Raw genomic sequence first — 19,755 nt, forward strand, 5'->3', positions numbered from 1 at the left:
CTCGTTCCACCCCACCCCCCGCCTTAATTGGTTCTCCTCCCTTCCAACGGTGTTGAGGCGGGTGGGAACAGCAGGGGGTGAAGGTGCTGTGTTTAAAGAGGTGGAGTTATGCAGATCTAAAACGCGTGGATTGCAGCAGCAGCAAGCCGAAAAGTGCAGGCATGTAAGGGATCTAGAGGTTGACAACATGTCTTCTTAACGGGAGTCCAGGAGCTCATCTCCACAAATGGACTTTTCAGGATCCTTGGGTGGCTCCGTAGTTTGAAACCAATTCTGGTTATCGCTTCTCGGCCTTTTGGCTAAGATCAAGTGTAGTATCTGTTCTTATCAGTTTAATATCTGATACGTCCCCTATCTGGGGACCATATATTAAATGGATTTTTAGAACAGGGAGATGGAAAAAGAGCTTGCTCTGTCCACTCCACGCATTGACCTGGTATTGCAGTATCTCCAGGACCGGTGCACCCCTTCTTTAATGCAGTTTCTAAAATCAGAAAGAATTGAATTCAATGTTTTTTGTTCATTTTGCTTGTTTGTCGGATTTTGGGATGGACTCTTTGGCTTTGCTTTTCTTCTCCTCATTGGATTTTTCATGTTCAAAGTTGCAGAAGCCAGATTACAAGCTCATTTTGGTTCAACTTCAGCAACTGTGCATTGCATTGCCATGTAATGTGATGCAATGCTATCTTTCTAGCTCTCCCTTTTTACTTCCTTTTGGATAAACAGACATATTAGGCAAGCATTTTGGAGCTTTCACCTAAATAACTACAGGTGGTGAGATAAGCTGCACAATATAATTGACCTTTCAGTATATTGTTGCACACACACCATCTATTTAGCAAATGCCCTTGTTATCAACAGCAGCCTTTTAAACTCACCTGAGCTAACAGGTATGTGCGCTGGTTACTCTGCTGCGCTTAAAATTTCTTTTTTGGTTTGCTACAATGCCTTTTCTGAAACGTTGTCTCCTTCTGCTGGAACACTGACTTCTTTCATTTAATGCCTGCAGACTATAAAAGAGAACCCAACCCAAAAAGTTTGGTTGATTAGTCTGTGGCATTCTGTTAAACTGTTGCTTATGGCGGTCTCTGTGAGCTTCTCAGCGACATTCAGCCAGCCAGGTATCCTGCCTGCAGTAGATGGAATGTGGCAATGGAACGCTGGCTGCGCGTGTCATAATAGGCTCTGAGCCTTTATATACCTGTGCACAGCAGCAGCCACCTTCAGTCTGCTGCTGGACAGCCAGCAGCAGCAGCAGCAGGAGAGGTATGTAATCAGGAGCCCTCCTGCTAAGGGTAGACAGCTGCTCGTTCCACCCCACCCCCCGCCTTAATTGGTTCTCCTCCCTTCCAACGGTGTTGAGGCGGGTGGGAACAGCAGGGGGTGAAGGTGCTGTGTTTAAAGAGGTGGAGTTATGCAGATCTAAAACGCGTGGATTGCAGCAGCAGCAAGCCGAAAAGTGCAGGCATGTAAGGGATCTAGAGGTTGACAACATGTCTTCTTAACGGGAGTCCAGGAGCTCATCTCCACAAATGGACTTTTCAGGATCCTTGGGTGGCTCCGTAGTTTGAAACCAATTCTGGTTATCGCTTCTCGGCCTTTTGGCTAAGATCAAGTGTAGTATCTGTTCTTATCAGTTTAATATCTGATACGTCCCCTATCTGGGGACCATATATTAAATGGATTTTTAGAACAGGGAGATGGAAAAAGAGCTTGCTCTGTCCACTCCACGCATTGACCTGGTATTGCAGTATCTCCAGGACCGGTGCACCCCTTCTTTAATGCAGTTTCTAAAATCAGAAAGAATTGAATTCAATGTTTTTTGTTCATTTTGCTTCTTTGTCGGATTTTGGGATGGACTCTTTGGCTTTGCTTTTCTTCTCCTCATTGGATTTTTCATGTTCAAAGTTGCAGAAGCCAGATTACAAGCTCATTTTGGTTCAACTTCAGCAACTGTGCATTGCATTGCCATGTAATGTGATGCAATGCTATCTTTCTAGCTCTCCCTTTTTACTTCCTTTTGGATAAACAGACATATTAGGCAAGCATTTTGGAGCTTTCACCTAAATAACTACAGGTGGTGAGATAAGCTGCACAATATAATTGACCTTTCAGTATATTGTTGCACACACACCATCTATTTAGCAAATGCCCTTGTTATCAACAGCAGCCTTTTAAACTCACCTGAGCTAACAGGTATGTGCGCTGGTTACTCTGCTGCGCTTAAAATTTCTTTTTTGGTTTGCTACAATGCCTTTTCTGAAACGTTGTCTCCTTCTGCTGGAACACTGACTTCTTTCATTTAATGCCTGCAGACTATAAAAGAGAACCCAACCCAAAAAGTTTGGTTGATTAGTCTGTGGCATTCTGTTAAACTGTTGCTTATGGCGGTCTCTGTGAGCTTCTCAGCGACATTCAGCCAGCCAGGTATCCTGCCTGCAGTAGATGGAATGTGGCAATGGAACGCTGGCTGCGCGTGTCATAATAGGCTCTGAGCCTTTATATACCTGTGCACAGCAGCAGCCACCTTCAGTCTGCTGCTGGACAGCCAGCAGCAGCAGCAGCAGGAGAGGTATGTAATCAGGAGCCCTCCTGCTAAGGGTAGACAGCTGCTCGCTCCACCCCACCCCCCGCCTTAATTGGTTCTCCTCCCTTCCAACGGTGTTGAGGCGGGTGGGAACAGCAGGGGGTGAAGGTGCTGTGTTTAAAGAGGTGGAGTTATGCAGATCTAAAACGCGTGGATTGCAGCAGCAGCAAGCCGAAAAGTGCAGGCATGTAAGGGATCTAGAGGTTGACAACATGTCTTCTTAACGGGAGTCCAGGAGCTCATCTCCACAAATGGACTTTTCAGGATCCTTGGGTGGCTCCGTAGTTTGAAACCAATTCTGGTTATCGCTTCTCGGCCTTTTGGCTAAGATCAAGTGTAGTATCTGTTCTTATCAGTTTAATATCTGATACGTCCCCTATCTGGGGACCATATATTAAATGGATTTTTAGAACAGGGAGATGGAAAAAGAGCTTGCTCTGTCCACTCCACGCATTGACCTGGTATTGCAGTATCTCCAGGACCGGTGCACCCCTTCTTTAATGCAGTTTCTAAAATCAGAAAGAATTGAATTCAATGTTTTTTGTTAATTTTGCTTGTTTGTCGGATTTTGGGATGGACTCTTTGGCTTTGCTTTTCTTCTCCTCATTGGATTTTTCATGTTCAAAGTTGCAGAAGCCAGATTACAAGCTCATTTTGGTTCAACTTCAGCAACTGTGCATTGCATTGCCATGTAATGTGATGCAATGCTATCTTTCTAGCTCTCCCTTTTTACTTCCTTTTGGATAAACAGACATATTAGGCAAGCATTTTGGAGCTTTCACCTAAATAACTACAGGTGGTGAGATAAGCTGCACAATATAATTGACCTTTCAGTATATTGTTGCACACACACCATCTATTTAGCAAATGCCCTTGTTATCAACAGCAGCCTTTTAAACTCACCTGAGCTAACAGGTATGTGCGCTGGTTACTCTGCTGCGCTTAAAATTTCTTTTTTGGTTTGCTACAATGCCTTTTCTGAAACGTTGTCTCCTTCTGCTGGAACACTGACTTCTTTCATTTAATGCCTGCAGACTATAAAAGAGAACCCAACCCAAAAAGTTTGGTTGATTAGTCTGTGGCATTCTGTTAAACTGTTGCTTATGGCGGTCTCTGTGAGCTTCTCAGCGACATTCAGCCAGCCAGGTATCCTGCCTGCAGTAGATGGAATGTGGCAATGGAACGCTGGCTGCGCGTGTCATAATAGGCTCTGAGCCTTTATATACCTGTGCACAGCAGCAGCCACCTTCAGTCTGCTGCTGGACAGCCAGCAGCAGCAGCAGCAGGAGAGGTATGTAATCAGGAGCCCTCCTGCTAAGGGTAGACAGCTGCTCGTTCCACCCCACCCCCCGCCTTAATTGGTTCTCCTCCCTTCCAACGGTGTTGAGGCGGGTGGGAACAGCAGGGGGTGAAGGTGCTGTGTTTAAAGAGGTGGAGTTATGCAGATCTAAAACGCGTGGATTGCAGCAGCAGCAAGCCGAAAAGTGCAGGCACGTAAGGGATCTAGAGGTTGACAACATGTCTTCTTAACGGGAGTCCAGGAGCTCATCTCCACAAATGGACTTTTCAGGATCCTTGGGTGGCTCCGTAGTTTGAAACCAATTCTGGTTATCGCTTCTCGGCCTTTTGGCACGATCTATCAGGTTTACCTGTGTGGTCTTGCCTGTGAGGTGCTCTTGGTACCCTTTCTCTCGGCCTGGGGGGATCGTTCCTCTTCGGAGGGACTTAACCCCCCTGCTGCTATTGGGAGGAAGGATTAGTCCGGGAGCAACGGGAAGGGATCCCATGAAGGCTTGCGCCTTTCAGAGAGAAGAGTCGGTACGTTCCTGAGTGAAGGATGCCGGCAACGCTCACATATTCATCGGGTGATGCCCGGATGCGGAACACCGTGAGGATTGAAGTTGGAGCAGCATCGAGGATGGAGAAGAATTTGGACTACATCTGCCATAGGATTCTTCTTGGAGTTCTGGAGTTTCGGCGGGAAGACATATTCTGCTTCCAGGACAACGAGTACAAGGGGACATACACCATCACCTTCAAGAGCCAGGGATGCTGTCAGCAACTCGTACAAAAGGTAAACGAGAAAAACTACTTAGATGAATTGGATGGACTAACCTTTTGTCTCTTGTATGCTTATGACGAGATCCCCATCGTGGTGCATTTCCCGAACCCCTTTGTGGAAGCTGCAGACATCTCGACCTACCTTACCCGCTATTGTGATGATCTGAGATACCTGGGTACTGTGAAGAACGCGGTAGGCTTCTGGTGCGGCAAGAGAAGGTATATGGCCCGTCTAAAGAGGGACCTTAGTGGAGTGGGAGGAATGCTACACCCTCCCTCAACCTTCGTAATCGGTAAGAGCAGAGGCTACTTATTTTATCCTGGAATGCCAGTATGTTGCAGGAACTGTGGACAAATGGGTCATACCCAAACGTCCTGCACGGGCAGGAAAGTAGACCGCTGCAATAATTGCAGCTGTTACGGACATTTAATGAAGGACTGTCCCGCTGGGAGGAAATGTAATCTCTGCGGTGAGGCGGGGCACATGTTCCGAGGATGCCCCAACAGGACCAGGACCAGGACCTACGCAGAAGCTGCATCTTCTGAAGCTGAGCCGATGCGCCCACCGGTCTTCACTGGCAGGCCGGCGTCGGAGGGCGGTTCGAAGGGCGAGAAGGCTGGGATGGAGCAGGGAGCCGGAGGCCCCTCTGGGGCGGCACCTGCATCGAAGTCCCTTAACGATGGGCGGACCTCGCATGGACCGGAGCGGGGGGGTCCTCCTTCTGGGAGGGTATCCTCCGTATCGATGGTTCCCGATACCGATCCTGTTGGGCTGGAGGGTGGTGCCCCTGTGCGGTTGGCTACAGGGGACCACGCAGCGATGGCCTCAGGATCTTCCAGGGCGATTAGCCAGCCAGATGAGGGGGCTTTGCTTCTAGGTGGCGAACATCAGGAAATCTGTGTTGCTGATCTTGTCCTGATGGACCAGTCTCCCCCCCTGGAGGAGGTGGAGGAAGAGGAGGACTGCACCAGTGACCTAGTGGAGTCTGCCCCGAAAAAGAGACGGAATGTCGAAGCCCCAGCGTCTCCTGGAATGTGGCTGGGAACCGTGACCTACGAGGGGGCAACCGCCGGCTCACAGAATATCGAGTCGTTTGGGTCCTCTAGCCCGGATGTCCTGGAGCAATTTGATATACAGGGCTTTGAGTCAGGTGTCCTCATGGAAGATCCACCACCCTGACCTATGAATGCCCACATTAAGACTTGTCTCACTGAATGTGAGGTCATTAAAGAGCCCAGTTCGTAGGGCTGCTCTATTCAAGTATTTAGAAACCACTGACTTTGACATATGTTTATTACAGGAATGCGGAATACAACATGCACTAAATTATAATGATATCAAGACAGATTGGAGACTGGGGCCCTCCATCTGGTCTGGCTCCAATGACAACAAGTCAGCGGGGGTGGGCTTCCTCTGTCGTGGGAGAAATATTACTATAAATGCTGTCACAGAAATAGTACCAGGCAGAGTGGTTTTAGTGCATTTTAAATTTAATGGTTTTACCCTACGTGTAATGAATATTTATGCTCCCCCTGATAAGCAAGAGAGAATTAATTTATTTGGGATATTTCCATTGTACTGTACTGGGTCATCTCCCCTGATCGTAGGGGGTGATTTTAATTGTCTTTGTGCTAGTGAACAACGAGCAGGGGGTGACCCTTTACGCAAATTGGATAAGTCATGTCATCTATTGAAAGATTTTATAACTGATTTTAAATTATGCGATGCGTGGAGGTCACTCCTGCCGACGGACCCTGGTTATACGTGGTCCGGAAGAGGGGTGTCCTCCAGGATCGATTTTATTTTCCTATCAGATGATTTTAACCCTGTAAAATGTGTTTTAACATCAAATATATTTTCTGACCATAAGGGCTTGGAGGTGCATCTAGAATATCGGGATGAACAGAGGGTCAACAGGGGCCTCTGGCGTCTAAGTACATACCTGCTGGAGGACCCTCTGATTCGACAAGACTTTGGTAAAGCCTATCAAGCCTGGCGGCGACAAAAACCTTCTGATGCCCCTATGGCAACCTGGTGGGAAAATTTGAAAAAAAAAGTCAGAATGTTTTTTATAAAAGCAGGGAGACGTAAAGCTAGAGAGAAAAAAAGATGTTTTAGTGATCTTAACACCAAACTACAAACACTTTTTAAATTCAAAGAGCTAGGGGTGGAGGTGGGAGATGATATTGCTAGCCTAAAAACTGAAATTCAGAACTGCATAGACACAAAGGGGAAAGAGATTATTTTTAACTCTAGAGTGCAGCACTTGGAGGAGGGGGAGAAGTGCTCTCGCTTCTTCTTCAAAAAAGTCATGGATAAAAGAGAAGTGATCACAAATCTAGAGGGTGAAACATCTATGCAGGGAATGTTGAATGCTACTTTTAACTTTTATAAGCATCTTTTTAGTAAAAAGTGTATAGATGAGTCCTTTTTATCTGATGCTCTTAATGATCTCGATTTTAAGTTAAATTTTACAGACCAGGAGTTTTTAGAACGCGATATTGTTTTAGAGGAATTATTTTATGTTTTTAAAAGTTTCTCTAAGGGTAAAGCACCTGGGTGTGACGGACTACCTGTAGAGTTTTACCTTACTTTTTGGGACATTTTAAAAGAGGAAGTTTTTATTTGTGAACAGTTGCCATTTTCGTGGAGGAGAGGAGTGGTGTCTTTGATATATAAAAAAGGTGACCGCAGTACTCTAGCGAATTGGAGACCCATAACTCTCCTAAATGTTGATTACAAGGTACTTGCTAAGGTGGTTGCAGACCGGCTCAGGAGTGTCATTGCCAAACTAATCCAGCCTGAGCAGGTTTGTAGTGTACCAGGCAGAAGTATTTCAGAGGTTTTAAACGTATTAAGGGATGTAATTTGGTATTCCAGAGACCGGGGTCAAAATGTAGCTCTTTTAGCCCTAGATTTTGAAAAAGCTTTCGATAGAGTCTCTCATAGATTTCTTTTTAGAGTTTTAAAAAGAATGGGTATCCCTAATATGCTTTTAAATTGTATTAAGATTTTATATAAAAATTGTTTTAGTCAAATTTCTCTTAATGGCTTTTTAACAGATGGAGTTCCCCTTGAGTCCGGAGTGAAGCAGGGATGCCCCTTGTCGCCCATCCTGTTCATCTGCGCCATGGAGCCCCTGCTGAGCGCAATAAGGAAAGACAAAGTGATTAGAGGGGTTCCTGTTCCAGGCGGAGGTGGCAGTGATGTGAGAGTCTTTGGCTACATGGATGACGTGACGGTTGTGTGCGTGGACCCTGCTTCCCTCCGGAGGGCGGTGTTGCGCATTGATTTTTTTTCCCAGGCATCCGGTTTTAAACTTAATTTAAATAAATCTGAATGTCTGACTTTGGGATCCTGGGACACCGCCCAACTCCCGCAGCTCACTATAAAACGAGACAATGTAAAAATTCTTGGAGTTGTTTTTAACGAGGAGAATGTGGGAACTCAAAGCTGGGAGAATGTCATAGAAAAAATGTCAAAGAAAATATCATTTTGGGGTTTGAGGTCCCTAACAATGGAGGGGAAAATTTTAATTATAAAATCAGTGTTGTTACCCCTCATACTGTATATAGCTATGGTGTACCCCCCCTCTGATGTTTTAATTAAAAAAATGACTAGGATGATCTTTATGTTTTTATGGAACTCCAAAATGGAAAAATTAAGGCGAGAAATAATGAGGAAGAATAAAATGAAAGGCGGAAGGGATGTCCCCGATTTACATATTTATTTGCATTTAAATTATTTCTGCTTTTGTTTCAAACATTTTAATGGTAATAGTGCGCTAAGTTATTTTTTAAAATATACTTGTGGGATGATTTTTTAAAAGATGGTTTAAGTTGTCGTTGAATTCCCCTGTTTTACTATGCCCCCCCAAACACCAAGCAATCTTAGAAAAGACTGTTCGATTTTATAGCCTTGGTGATTTTAATATGGACATTTTTAAAGACCGCAAGAAGCTTTTATCTTTTCTGAGGAGGAATGAAGATGTGACCCCCATAGTAAATTTCTCAGAAGAGAGATCGAAGCAAGTTTGGAAGAATGTCTTCGGGAAATTCTTAGCAAATGGACATAAGGACATCGCATGGATGGTGGTCCACCAGTGCCTCCCCACCAGAGAGTTTCAACACAGGAGAGGCCTGGTGGCCAGAGCCAAATGCGCCAGAGACTCATGTATTAATGACGAAACCACCTTGCACCTTATGTGGAATTGCCCATTTGCACAGGAACTTTGGCACAAAGTTGGGATTCTTTTAAAATGGACTTGTGGTTTAAGAGATTTTAACCATGAATATGTTTTATATGGCCTTTTTAAATGTCCGACCCCTCAACAGTATTGTATATGTTGGTGTATGATTAACTGTTTTAAAGACGCCCTTTGGAAGGCACGCAATATTTTACTTTTTAAACGTGATGCTATTTCTGTGAAGGATTGTCTTAAAATTGCTTTTAGCCAGATGTATATTTATTACTTGAGGGATGTCAAATGTATTGGGAGGAGGGATGCTAATCGTATATGGGGTTTTTATGGGTGGAATTCTGTGTTTTAATAATGTACTGTTTGTGTTGTTGTTTTTGATTGTAAACCATCTTTTACGCACTTAATAAATTATGTTGAAACCTGATCTGTTCTTATCAGTTTAATATCTGATACGTCCCCTATCTGGGGACCATATATTAAATGGATTTTTAGAACAGGGAGATGGAAAAAGAGCTTGCTCTGTCCACTCCACGCATTGACCTGGTATTGCAGTATCTCCAGGACCGGTGCACCCCTTCTTTAATGCAGTTTCTAAAATCAGAAAGAATTGAATTCAATGTTTTTTGTTCATTTTGCTTGTTTGTCGGATTTTGGGATGGACTCTTTGGCTTTGCTTTTCTTCTCCTCATTGGATTTTTCATGTTCAAAGTTGCAGAAGCCAGATTACAAGCTCATTTTGGTTCAACTTCAGCAACTGTGCATTGCATTGCCATGTAATGTGATGCAATGCTATCTTTCTAGCTCTCCCTTTTTACTTCCTTTTGGATAAACAGACATATTAGGCAAGCATTTTGGAGCTTTCACCTAAATAACTACAGGTGGTGAGATAAGCTGCACAATATAATTGACCTTTCAGTATATTGTTGCACACACACCATCTATTTAGCAAATGCCCTTGTTATCAACAGCAGCCTTTTAAACTCACCTGAGCTAACAGGTATGTGCGCTGGTTACTCTGCTGCGCTTAAAATTTCTTTTTTGGTTTGCTACAATGCCTTTTCTGAAACGTTGTCTCCTTCTGCTGGAACACTGACTTCTTTCATTTAATGCCTGCAGACTATAAAAGAGAACCCAACCCAAAAAGTTTGGTTGATTAGTCTGTGGCATTCTGTTAAACTGTTGCTTATGGCGGTCTCTGTGAGCTTCTCAGCGACATTCAGCCAGCCAGGTATCCTGCCTGCAGTAGATGGAATGTGGCAATGGAACGCTGGCTGCGCGTGTCATAATAGGCTCTGAGCCTTTATATACCTGTGCACAGCAGCAGCCACCTTCAGTCTGCTGCTGGACAGCCAGCAGCAGCAGCAGCAGGAGAGGTATGTAATCAGGAGCCCTCCTGCTAAGGGTAGACAGCTGCTCGTTCCACCCCACCCCCCGCCTTAATTGGTTCTCCTCCCTTCCAACGGTGTTGAGGCGGGTGGGAACAGCAGGGGGTGAAGGTGCTGTGTTTAAAGAGGTGGAGTTATGCAGATCTAAAACGCGTGGATTGCAGCAGCAGCAAGCCGAAAAGTGCAGGCATGTAAGGGATCTAGAGGTTGACAACATGTCTTCTTAACGGGAGTCCAGGAGCTCATCTCCACAAATGGACTTTTCAGGATCCTTGGGTGGCTCCGTAGTTTGAAACCAATTCTGGTTATCGCTTCTCGGCCTTTTGGCTAAGATCAAGTGTAGTATCTGTTCTTATCAGTTTAATATCTGATACGTCCCCTATCTGGGGACCATATATTAAATGGATTTTTAGAACAGGGAGATGGAAAAAGAGCTTGCTCTGTCCACTCCACGCATTGACCTGGTATTGCAGTATCTCCAGGACCGGTGCACCCCTTCTTTAATGCAGTTTCTAAAATCAGAAAGAATTGAATTCAATGTTTTTTGTTCATTTTGCTTGTTTGTCGGATTTTGGGATGGACTCTTTGGCTTTGCTTTTCTTCTCCTCATTGGATTTTTCATGTTCAAAGTTGCAGAAGCCAGATTACAAGCTCATTTTGGTTCAACTTCAGCAACTGTGCATTGCATTGCCATGTAATGTGATGCAATGCTATCTTTCTAGCTCTCCCTTTTTACTTCCTTTTGGATAAACAGACATATTAGGCAAGCATTTTGGAGCTTTCACCTAAATAACTACAGGTGGTGAGATAAGCTGCACAATATAATTGACCTTTCAGTATATTGTTGCACACACACCATCTATTTAGCAAATGCCCTTGTTATCAACAGCAGCCTTTTAAACTCACCTGAGCTAACAGGTATGTGCGCTGGTTACTCTGCTGCGCTTAAAATTTCTTTTTTGGTTTGCTACAATGCCTTTTCTGAAACGTTGTCTCCTTCTGCTGGAACACTGACTTCTTTCATTTAATGCCTGCAGACTATAAAAGAGAACCCAACCCAAAAAGTTTGGTTGATTAGTCTGTGGCATTCTGTTAAACTGTTGCTTATGGCGGTCTCTGTGAGCTTCTCAGCGACATTCAGCCAGCCAGGTATCCTGCCTGCAGTAGATGGAATGTGGCAATGGAACGCTGGCTGCGCGTGTCATAATAGGCTCTGAGCCTTTATATACCTGTGCACAGCAGCAGCCACCTTCAGTCTGCTGCTGGACAGCCAGCAGCAGCAGCAGCAGGAGAGGTATGTAATCAGTAGAGATGAGCGGTGTTCGACTAGAACTGTTCGCCAATCTCAAATTCGAGCTGTTTTGGGCGGTGTTCGAGTTGTTCGACGAACCCGAACGATTTGCAAAAAATTCGGCTGTTCGAGGTTATGTTCGATAACTGTTCGTGCACCAAAAGCGTGTCCTGCATGTCTGGTGCTATTTAGAGCACCAATCATGCAGGGATTGTCTGCCACTCACTGTAATGTCACAGCCATGGTGGTTGTGGCATTACAGTGATTGCCCAAATCGATGGGAACAGTGCCAACAGTGAAACATGAAAAGCCGGCAATTCAGCAGCGGCATACACCTGTACCCGACAATTTAGAATCGAAAGAATAGAGCTTCACACATAGATTAGATAGATATAAACATGTCAGCCACATATATACGAAGTACAGTGAAAGTGCTGCTTACTGTACTTGTCATTTAGCGTAAAGGATTTATCAAAAAAAATAATAGTGTTTTCATGCACCGTCTCTTTAAGAAAGCCGGCCGGCAATTCAGCAGCGGTACCCGACAATTTATAACAGACAGAATAGAGCTTCACACATAGATTAGATAGATAGAAACATGTCAGTCACATATATATGAAGTACAGTGATAGTGTTGGTTACTGTACTTGTCATTTAGTATTAAAATAAAGGATTTATTATTAAAAAAATTGGCGTGGGGTTCCCCTTAATTTTAGGCTCTAGCGGAGGTTAAGCAGACGGCTGGGGCTGATGTTTGAAGCCTGGGAAGGGGGTAATACCCACGGAGCTTCCCAGGCTACTAATATCAGCCCCCAGCTGAATACATAGCCTTTACTAGCTATTTAAATGGGGGACACCCCAAAAAAAATGACGTGGGGTCCCCCCTAATTTAATAGCTAGCAAAGGCTAGGCAGACAGCTGGGGGCTGATATTAATAGCCCAGGAAGGGAGCCATGAATATTGGCCCCCTCCCAGGCTAGAAACACCAGCCGTCAGCCGCCCCAGAAATGGCGCATTCATAGGATGCGCCAATTCTGGCACTTAGCCTCGCTCTTCCACGCTGCCCTGGTGCGGTGGCAGGGGGTAATAGGGTTGGGGTTGATGTCAGCTTATAATGCCAGCTGACATCAAGCCCAGGTTAGTAATGGAGAGGCGTCTATAAGACACCCCCATTACTAACCCCATAGTCAAAGTTAAAAAAAACACAAACACCCAGAATAAAGTCCTTTAATTGAAATAAAGACACAATCCTTTATTGTTCTAAATTAAACCATACTTACCGTCACGCCCATTCCAGCTGAAGCCAACGATCTCCTGCAATAAAAGAAAAATAATAAACCAACCTCATCCTTACCTTTCCATGGTTCCCACGACAGCTTCAGCTCTGCTACATCGAGATGACAGGCTGGACCGCAGCAGAACGCTGCCATCCAGCCTCTCATCCCGCAGACACTGAGAAGCGCAGGCTTGCTTGCGCTGCTCAGCGTCTCTCTGTGACGACATCCAGATGAGCCGAGTTCATGTCCAATGAACTCGGCTCACCTCATGCACGTCACTGACAGCGTGGGAAAATTCTCACGCTGAAGCGGTGAGTGCAGGAGAATTCTCCCACGCTGTCAGTGACGTGCATAAGGTGAGCTCATGTCCAATGAACTCAGCTCACCTCCTGCACGTCACTGACAGCGTGGGAGAATTCTCCTGCACTCAGCGCTTCAGTGTGAGAATTCTCCCACGCTGAAGCGCTAAGTGCAGGAGAATTTTCCCACGCTGTCAGTGACGTGCATGAGGTGAGCCGAGTTCATTGGACATGAACTCGGCTCATCTGGATGCCCTCACAGAGAGACACTGTGGAGCGCAAGCAAGCCTGCGCTTCTCAGTGTCTGCGGGATGAGAGGCTGGATGGCAGCGTTCTGCTGCGGTCCAGCCTGTCATCTCGATGTAGCAGAGCTGGACCGGTCCTGGGAACCATGGAAAGGTAAGGATGATGTTGCTTTATTATTTTTCTTTTATTTCAGGAGATCGTTGGCTTCAGCTGGAATGGGCGTGATGGTAAGTATGGTTTAATTTAGAACAATAAAGAATTGTGTGTTTATTTCAATTAAAGGACTTTTTTCTGGGTGTTGTGTTTTTTTTAAATACTTTACTAGAAATTCATGGTGGTCATGTCTAATATTGGCGTGACCCCATGAATTTCGGGCTTAGGGCCAGCTGATAATGCCAAGCTGGCCCTAACCCCTTTATTACCCAGTGAGCCACCGCATCAGGGCCCTGGATGAGTTGGGTACAGCGCCAGAAGATGGCGCTTCTATGAACGCGCCATTTTCCGGGGTGGCTGCGGACTGCAATTTGCAGCGGGGGTGGCCCAGAAAGCTTGGGCCTCCCTGCGCTGCGGATTCCAGCCCCCAGCTGCCTAGTTGTACCTGGCTGGACACAAAAACAGGGCGAAGCCCCACGTCAATTTTCTTTAAATTATTTCATGAAATAATTAAGAAAAAAAGGGCTTCCCTATATTGTTGTGTCCGGCCAGGTACAAATAGGCAGCTGGTGGTTGGGGGCAGCCCGTTCCTGCCTGCTGTACCTGGCTGGACACAAATATAGTGCGAAGCCCCACGTCAATTTTTTTTAAATTATTTCATGAATTTCCTGAAATAATTTAAAAAAATTGAAGTGGGGCTTCGCACTATATTTGTGTCCAGCCAGGTACAGCAGGCAGAAACGGGCTGCCCCCATCCACCAGCTGCCTATTTGTACCTGGCCGGACACAACAATATAGGGAAGCCCTTTTTTTCTTAATTATTTCATGAATTTCATGAAATAATTAAAAAAAAAGTACGTGGGGCTTCGCCCTATTTTTGTGTCCAGCCAGGTACAACTAGGCAGCTGGGGGCTGGAATCTGCAGCGCAGGGAGGCCCAAGCTTTCTGGGCCCCCCCCGCTGCAAATTGCAGTCCGCAGCCACCCCGGAAAATGGCGCGTTCATAGAAGCGCCATCTTCTGGCGCTGTACCCAACTCATCCAGGGCCCTGGTGCGGTGGCTCACTGGGTAATAAAGGGGTTAGGGCCAGCTTGGTATTATCAGCTGGCCCCAAGCCCAAAATTCATGGGGTCACGCCAGTATTAGACATGACCGCCATGAATTTCTAGTAAAGTATTTAAAAAAAACACAACACCCAGAATAAAGTCCTTTAATTGAAATAAAGACACAATTCTTTATTGTTCTAAATTAAACCATACTTACCATCACACCCATTCCAGCTGAAGCCAACGATCTCCTGAAATAAAAGAAAAATAATAAAGCAACCTCATCCTTACCTTTCCATGGTTCCCACGACAGCTTCAGCTCTGCTACATCGAGATGACTGGCTGGACCGCAGCAGAACGCTGCCATCCAGTCTGTCATCCCGCAGACACTGAGAAGCGCAGGCATGCTTGCGTTCCTCACTGTCTCGCTGTGACGGCATCCAGATGAGCCGAGGTCATGTCCAATGAACTCGGCTCACCTCATGCACGTCACTGACAGCGTGGGAAAATTCTCACGCTGAAGTGCTGAGTGCAGGAGAATTCTCCCATGCTGTCAGTGATGTGCATGAGGTGAGCTCATGTCCAATGAACTCAGCTCACCTCCTGCACGTCACTGACAGCGTGGGAAAATTCTCCTGCAATCAGCGCTTCAGCGTGAGAATTTTCCCACGCTGTCAGTGACGTGCATGAGGTGAGCCGAGTTCATTGGACATGAACTCGGCTCATCTGGATGTCGTCACAGAGAGACGCTGAGCAGCGCAAGCAAGCCTGCGCTTCTCAGTGTCTGCGGGATGACAGGCTGGATGGCAGCGTTCTGCTGCGGTCCAGCCTGTCATCTCGATGTAGCAGAGCTGAAGCTGTCGTGGGAACCATGGAAAGGTAAGGATGAGGTTGCTTTATTATTTTTCTTTTATTGCAGGAGATCGTTGGCTTCAGCTGGAATGGGCGTGATGGTAAGTATGGTTTAATTTAGAACAATAAAGGATTGTGTCTTTATTTCAATTAAAGGACTTTATTCTGGGTGTTTGTGTTTTTTTTTAACTTTGACTATGGGGTTAGTAATGGGGGTGTCTTATAGACGCCTCTCCATTACTAACCTGGGCTTGATGTCAGCTGGCATTATAAGCTGACATCAACCCCAACCCTATTACCCCCTGCCACCGCACCAGGGCAGCGTGGAAGAGCGAGGCTAAGTGCCAGAATTGGCGCATCCTATGAATGCGCCATTTCTGGGGCGGCTGACGGCTGGTGTTTCTAGCCTGGGAGGGGGCCAATATTCATGGCTCCCTTCCTGGGCTATTAATATCAGCCCCCAGCTGTCTGCCTAGCCTTTGCTAGCTATTAAATTAGGGGGGACCCCACGTCATTTTTTTGGGGGGGTCCCCCATTTTAATAGCTAGTAAAGGCTATGTATTCAGCTGGGGGCTCATATTAGTAGCCTGGGAAGCTCCGTGGGTATTACCCCCTTCCCAGGCTTCAAACATCTGCCCCAGCCGTCTGCTTAACCTCCGCTAGAGCCTAAAATTACGGGGAACCCCACGCCAATTTTTTTAATAATAAATCCTTTATTTTAATACTAAATGACAAGTACAGTAACCAACACTATCACTGTACTTCATATATATGTGACTGACATGTTTCTATCTATCTAATCTATGTGTGAAGCTCTATTCTGTCTGTTATAAATTGTCGGGTACCGCTGCTGAATTGCCGGCCGGCTTTTTTAAAGAGACAGTGCATGAAAACACTAATATTTTTTTAAATAAATCCTTTACACTAAATGACAAGTACAGTAAGCAACACTATCACTGTACTTATTATATATGTGACTGACATGTTTCTATCTATCTAATCTATGTGTGAAGCTCTATTCTTTCTGTTCTAAATTGTCGGGTACAGATGCTGAATTGCCGCCGGCTTTTTTAAAGAGACAGTGCATGAAAACACTAATATTTTTTTTAATAAATCCTTTACACTAAATGACAAGTACAGTAACCAACACTATCACTGTGCTTCTTATATGTGTGACTGACATGTTTCTATCTATCTAATCTATGTGTGATGCTCTATTCCTTCTTGTCTAAATTGTCGGGTACCGGTGTATGCCGCTGCTGAATTTGCCGGCCGGCTTTTTTAAAGAGAGTGTCTTCTGAGCAGTTTGTCAGCTTTTGGACACCTTTGCAGGTGTTTTCTATGTGTTTCTATGTGTTTTTGTTTGCCTGCCATTGGTTTTAACGGTGTTCGACGGTGTTCTAAGGTGTTCGACGAACAGTTCGACGAACAGTTCCTCGAACATCCCGGTGTTCGACGAACCGAACCGAACCCGAACACTACGGGGGTGGCTCAACACTAGTAATCAGGAGCCCTCCTGCTAAGGGTAGACAGCTGCTCGTTCCACCCCACCCCCCGCCTTAATTGGTTCTCCTCCCTTCCAACGGTGTTGAGGCGGGTGGGAACAGCAGGGGGTGAAGGTGCTGTGTTTAAAGAGGTGGAGTTATGCAGATCTAAAACGCGTGGATTGCAGCAGCAGCAAGCCGAAAAGTGCAGGCATGTAAGGGATCTAGAGGTTGACAACATGTCTTCTTAACGGGAGTCCAGGAGCTCATCTCCACAAATGGACTTTTCAGGATCCTTGGGTGGCTCCGTAGTTTGAAACCAATTCTGGTTATCGCTTCTCGGCCTTTTGGCTAAGATCAAGTGTAGTATCTGTTCTTATCAGTTTAATATCTGATACGTCCCCTATCTGGGGACCATATATTAAATGGATTTTTAGAACAGGGAGATGGAAAAAGAGCTTGCTCTGTCCACTCCACGCATTGACCTGGTATTGCAGTATCTCCAGGACCGGTGCACCCCTTCTTTAATGCAGTTTCTAAAATCAGAAAGAATTGAATTCAATGTTTTTTGTTCATTTTGCTTGTTTGTCGGATTTTGGGATGGACTCTTTGGCTTTGCTTTTCTTCTCCTCATTGGATTTTTCATGTTCAAAGTTGCAGAAGCCAGATTACAAGCTCATTTTGGTTCAACTTCAGCAACTGTGCATTGCATTGCCATGTAATGTGATGCAATGCTATCTTTCTAGCTCTCCCTTTTTACTTCCTTTTGGATAAACAGACATATTAGGCAAGCATTTTGGAGCTTTCACCTAAATAACTACAGGTGGTGAGATAAGCTGCACAATATAATTGACCTTTCAGTATATTGTTGCACACACACCATCTATTTAGCAAATGCCCTTGTTATCAACAGCAGCCTTTTAAACTCACCTGAGCTAACAGGTATGTGCGCTGGTTACTCTGCTGCGCTTAAAATTTCTTTTTTGGTTTGCTACAATGCCTTTTCTGAAACGTTGTCTCCTTCTGCTGGAACACTGACTTCTTTCATTTAATGCCTGCAGACTATAAAAGAGAACCCAACCCAAAAAGTTTGGTTGATTAGTCTGTGGCATTCTGTTAAACTGTTGCTTATGGCGGTCTCTGTGAGCTTCTCAGCGACATTCAGCCAGCCAGGTATCCTGCCTGCAGTAGATGGAATGTGGCAATGGAACGCTGGCTGCGCGTGTCATAATAGGCTCTGAGCCTTTATATACCTGTGCACAGCAGCAGCCACCTTCAGTCTGCTGCTGGACAGCCAGCAGCAGCAGCAGCAGGAGAGGTATGTGATCAGGAGCCCTCCTGCTAAGGGTAGACAGCTGCTCGTTCCACCCCACCCCCCGCCTTAATTGGTTCTCCTCCCTTCCAACGGTGTTGAGGCGGGTGGGAACAGCAGGGGGTGAAGGTGCTGTGTTTAAAGAGGTGGAGTTATGCAGATCTAAAACGCGTGGATTGCAGCAGCAGCAAGCCGAAAAGTGCAGGCATGTAAGGGATCTAGAGGTTGACAACATGTCTTCTTAACGGGAGTCCAGGAGCTCATCTCCACAAATGGACTTTTCAGGATCCTTGGGTGGCTCCGTAGTTTGAAACCAATTCTGGTTATCGCTTCTCGGCCTTTTGGCTAAGATCAAGTGTAGTATCTGTTCTTATCAGTTTAATATCTGATACGTCCCCTATCTGGGGACCATATATTAAATGGATTTTTAGAACAGGGAGATGGAAAAAGAGCTTGCTCTGTCCACTCCACGCATTGACCTGGTATTGCAGTATCTCCAGGACCGGTGCACCCCTTCTTTAATGCAGTTTCTAAAATCAGAAAGAATTGAATTCAATGTTTTTTGTTCATTTTGCTTGTTTGTCGGATTTTGGGATGAACTCTTTGGCTTTGCTTTTCTTCTCCTCATTGGATTTTTCATGTTCAAAGTTGCAGAAGCCAGATTACAAGCTCATTTTGGTTCAACTTCAGCAACTGTGCATTGCATTGCCATGTAATGTGATGCAATGCTATCTTTCTAGCTCTCCCTTTTTACTTCCTTTTGGATAAACAGACATATTAGGCAAGCATTTTGGAGCTTTCACCTAAATAACTACAGGTGGTGAGATAAGCTGCACAATATAATTGACCTTTCAGTATATTGTTGCACACACACCATCTATTTAGCAAATGCCCTTGTTATCAACAGCAGCCTTTTAAACTCACCTGAGCTAACAGGTATGTGCGCTGGTTACTCTGCTGCGCTTAAAATTTCTTTTTTGGTTTGCTACAATGCCTTTTCTGAAACGTTGTCTCCTTCTGCTGGAACACTGACTTCTTTCATTTAATGCCTGCAGACTATAAAAGAGAACCCAACCCAAAAAGTTTGGTTGATTAGTCTGTGGCATTCTGTTAAACTGTTGCTTATGGCGGTCTCTGTGAGCTTCTCAGCGACATTCAGCCAGCCAGGTATCCTGCCTGCAGTAGATGGAATGTGGCAATGGAACGCTGGCTGCGCGTGTCATAATAGGCTCTGAGCCTTTATATACCTGTGCACAGCAGCAGCCACCTTCAGTCTGCTGCTGGACAGCCAGCAGCAGCAGCAGCAGGAGAGGTATGTAATCAGGAGCCCTCCTGCTAAGGGTAGACAGCTGCTCGTTCCACCCCACCCCCCGCCTTAATTGGTTCTCCTCCCTTCCAACGGTGTTGAGGCGGGTGGGAACAGCAGGGGGTGAAGGTGCTGTGTTTAAAGAGGTGGAGTTATGCAGATCTAAAACGCGTGGATTGCAGCAGCAGCAAGCCGAAAAGTGCAGGCATGTAAGGGATCTAGAGGTTGACAACATGTCTTCTTAACGGGAGTCCA

General features: G+C 45.4%; 7 non-coding genes across 7 annotated transcripts; all 7 read left to right on the forward strand.

Moving 5' to 3' along the window:
* The first annotated feature begins 279 nt into the window (after nt 1–279).
* LOC141200192 (U2 spliceosomal RNA) lies at nt 280–470 on the forward strand. The gene has a single exon (XR_012271919.1). It is a non-coding gene; the product is annotated as a U2 spliceosomal RNA (small nuclear RNA).
* A 1,115-nt stretch (nt 471–1,585) lies between these two features.
* LOC141200193 (U2 spliceosomal RNA) lies at nt 1,586–1,776 on the forward strand. The gene has a single exon (XR_012271920.1). It is a non-coding gene; the product is annotated as a U2 spliceosomal RNA (small nuclear RNA).
* Nucleotides 1,777–2,891: 1,115 nt separating this feature from the next.
* LOC141200194 (U2 spliceosomal RNA) lies at nt 2,892–3,082 on the forward strand. Its single transcript, XR_012271921.1, has one exon. It is a non-coding gene; the product is annotated as a U2 spliceosomal RNA (small nuclear RNA).
* Nucleotides 3,083–9,237: 6,155 nt separating this feature from the next.
* Nucleotides 9,238–9,427, forward strand: LOC141200866 (U2 spliceosomal RNA). The gene has a single exon (XR_012272567.1). It is a non-coding gene; the product is annotated as a U2 spliceosomal RNA (small nuclear RNA).
* A 1,115-nt stretch (nt 9,428–10,542) lies between these two features.
* LOC141200195 (U2 spliceosomal RNA) lies at nt 10,543–10,733 on the forward strand. Its single transcript, XR_012271922.1, has one exon. It is a non-coding gene; the product is annotated as a U2 spliceosomal RNA (small nuclear RNA).
* A 6,480-nt stretch (nt 10,734–17,213) lies between these two features.
* Nucleotides 17,214–17,404, forward strand: LOC141200196 (U2 spliceosomal RNA). The gene has a single exon (XR_012271923.1). It is a non-coding gene; the product is annotated as a U2 spliceosomal RNA (small nuclear RNA).
* A 1,115-nt stretch (nt 17,405–18,519) lies between these two features.
* LOC141200198 (U2 spliceosomal RNA) lies at nt 18,520–18,710 on the forward strand. The gene has a single exon (XR_012271925.1). It is a non-coding gene; the product is annotated as a U2 spliceosomal RNA (small nuclear RNA).
* Nucleotides 18,711–19,755: the final 1,045 nt, after the last annotated feature.

The sequence above is a fragment of the Phyllobates terribilis genome, unplaced genomic scaffold, assembly GCF_046119375.1.
Source record: "Phyllobates terribilis strain yellow unplaced genomic scaffold, ASM4611937v1 Scaffold_108__1_contigs__length_5656254, whole genome shotgun sequence".
Taxonomy (NCBI): domain Eukaryota; kingdom Metazoa; phylum Chordata; class Amphibia; order Anura; family Dendrobatidae; genus Phyllobates; species Phyllobates terribilis.